Raw genomic sequence first — 3,205 nt, 5'->3', positions numbered from 1 at the left:
CCCCTGAGTGTCTGGGTGGAAGGCATGTCTCTGTTCCCTAGAGCATGTACGTAGGTGGGTTTTGCACCCAGACTATAGGGACCCAATGCTGTTGACTCTAAGAACTTGGACCCCTGTCATGGGTGGCTCAGTGGAGTGGGTGGAGCCACCTGTTCTCAGACTTCTGATGTGGGTAGGTGTGGACCCTGCTTAATGGGCAAGGCAGTGTCAAATTTCTTGAACCTGGCACTCTCCCATGTATAAAAGATACAGATGAAAATAGGGTTCAGATATACACCCTGTTATACTGTGCTAATGAGGGCCTATGCTGTTGAAAAACCCACACAGGCCTATGCAGGGATGAATGGCATTCAAAGTCTGCAGACCTCTTGTGTCTGAGCTGGCAGATTTTTTTTTTCCTGTTTGTTAGTTGGTTCCTTCTCCAAAGCCAGGAGAATGGCTCAGGGTGTGCGAAGAGTCCTACTTCCAGCCCAAGAAATGTAGCAATCACTGATGCTGACTGGGATCTGGAGAGGAGCGGGGAGGAGGCAGGATAATGGGAGAGAAGTACTTCCTGAAAGTTTTTTTTTTTTTTTTTTATCTGCGTGGTAGGTTAGACACTTGTACTTATCTAAAAAATATGGGACACTTCATGAATTTGTGTGTCATCCTTGCACAGGGGCCATATGGATCTTCTCTGTATTGTTCCAGTTTTAGTATATGTGCTGCTGAAGTGAGTACTAAAATTATTTTTAAATAAAAATCAATATTCATTCTCAATTTAAAAATACTTTTAATGAATGACTAAGAATGTCCATATTAAATCAAGACCTAAATATATGGTTATTAACATTACCATTAAAATCAAGATGCCCACTATCATCATTACTATTGAACATTTTCCTAGAAGTCTTAGCCTGAAATGTGTTCTTATGTTTGCTAAGGCACTTGTACAAGAATGTTCATAGCAGCACTACTTGTTATAGTCCTGAACTAGAAACTATCAGTAAACTGCAGACTAGATCAGGGGTTGACAAATTGCAGCCCATGCATTAAATTCATCTGGCAGCAGAACTTGGAATAGACAAATTGTAGTATGTTCTTAAAATGGAATGTTATGTGGAAATACAAATGAACAAATTACTGCTGTATGCAACTTTAAAGGATGACTCTCATTAACATTATGTTGAATAAGAGAAGCCATACATATAATGCATACTGTACGGCAATTCACTAGCCCTAAAACGCACTTACATAAATGCCATGTCACACAATATTTTTACTTAGATTGTATTTTTACCTGGGGAAGCTTTGGGACACACTGTTAGATTTTGTGGCAGGAATGATAACAGTTCCTCTGGTCATCCCTTAGTGCTGCCTCTGTACCACTCTGATCCTACAAAGACCTGTGAAGTTAGAAGTCATTAGTTCTTCTAGTAAGGACCAAAAAAAATTGTACATGAGACTTTTTCTGAGCATGGTTTTGAAGACAGAATACATGTTTACCAATTATACAGGAATTGAGGTTGAGGAGTATTCCAGAAAAAGAAAAGAGTAGTTGCAAAAACACAGAAATGAAAAAGAATGAGACTAAGAATAAGACTAAGAATGCCTATATTAATACAATGCCTAAATGAATGGCGAATTACCATTGCCATTAAAATCAAAATGCCCACTATCACAATTACTGTTGTATATTTTCATGAATGTTCTAGCCAGAAAAGTTTTTATATGTCCACCAAAACACTTGTACAAGAATATGCACATAGCAGGTTCAAACCAGAATTTGATTTACTCAACACTCAATTGTTCCTAAGTTCTTTCCTATCTCAGAAAATGGCACCATCAACAAACCATAGTCTCATGCTTCAATTTGATTTATCCCTCTCATTTCTTCCCCTATTATAACTAACTTACCCACAAGTTTTTAATTCCAACACATATCCTGAGTCTACCCATTATTCACTGCCACTACTCTGTCTAGGCCACCATTATCTACTATCTTGACTACAGAAATGACCTCTTAACTGATCTTGCTTCTTCTATACCCATGTTCCAATCCAGTTTCCACATAGAAATTATGTCGATCCTAAATCAAATCAAATCAAGTCTCTCTTTTGTTTAAAATTTTCTCATTACTTCCCATTGCATTGCACTTGGGGTAAAATCTAACCTTGTTCTTATTGTTAGGTGCCATTGAGTCAATTCCAATTCATAGCTCCTCTATGTACAACAGAACAAAACACAGCCTGTTCCTGCACCATTCTCACAAACACCGCTATGTTTGAGCCCATTGTTGCAGTCACTGTGTTAATCCATCTCATTGAGGGTCTTCCTCTTTTTCCCTGACCTTCTACTTTACCAAGCATGGTGTCTTTCTCCAGCGACTGGTCCCTCCTGATAACATGTTCAAAGTGAAAAAAAGTGAGACAAAATCTTTCCATCCTCGGTTCTAGGGAACATTGTGGCTGTACTTCTTCCAAGACAGATTTGTTTATTCTTCTGGAAGTTTGTGCTATGTTCAATATTCTTTTCCAATGCCATAATTCAAAGGCATTAATTCTGCTTCAGTCTTCCTTATTCATTGTCCAGCTTTCACATGCATGTGAGGAGATTGAAAACACCATAGCTTGGGTCAGGTGCACCTTAGTCCTCAGAGTGACATCTTTGCTTTTTAACACTTTAAAGAGGTCTTAAAAAAAAAAAAAATTTTTTTTTTTTTTTTTTTTTACAGCACATTTGCTCAATGCGATACATCATTTGATTTCTTGATTGCTGCTCCATGGGCGTTGATTGTGGATCCAAGTAAAATGAAATTCTTGACAACTTCAATATTTTCTCCATTTATTATAATGTTGCTTATTGGTCCAGTTGTGAGGATTTTTGTTTTCTTTATGTTAAGGTGTAGTCTCAGCTGAAGGCTGTAGTCTTAATGAAGGCTGTAGTCTTTGATTTTCATCAATAAGTGCTTCAAGTCCTCTTTGCTTTTAGCAAGCAAGGTTGTGCCAATTTACTTACCAGAACTTAAGAGTCATTTTGTGATTTAAACTTCATCCTCTTCTCAAACTGCATCTCCTGCTTCCCTCTGGTAAAATCTGTCCACTTATTGATTTAATTATTTATTGTTTCTCCCTTTCTCACCCCCTAATTACTACAAGTTTCATGAGAACAAAGAATTTCTGATTCAATTTGCATACACAGGGCCTATACTGGCACATAGGAGATG

The 3,205-nt window shown here is 37.8% G+C and overlaps 1 non-coding gene across 1 annotated transcript; it reads right to left on the bottom strand.

Annotated features, from left to right (window-relative positions):
- Positions 1-613: 613 nt before the first annotated feature.
- Positions 614-720, bottom strand: LOC126078619 (U6 spliceosomal RNA). Its single transcript, XR_007518104.1, has one exon. It is a non-coding gene; the product is annotated as a U6 spliceosomal RNA (small nuclear RNA).
- Between the last annotated feature and the right edge of the window lie 2,485 nt (positions 721-3,205).

The sequence above is a fragment of the Elephas maximus genome, chromosome 6 (assembly GCF_024166365.1).
Source record: "Elephas maximus indicus isolate mEleMax1 chromosome 6, mEleMax1 primary haplotype, whole genome shotgun sequence".
NCBI classification, from domain to species: Eukaryota; Metazoa; Chordata; class Mammalia; order Proboscidea; family Elephantidae; genus Elephas; species Elephas maximus.
The sequence above is the reverse complement of the archived record's forward strand: the minus strand, read 5'-3'. Positions and strand labels throughout refer to the sequence as shown.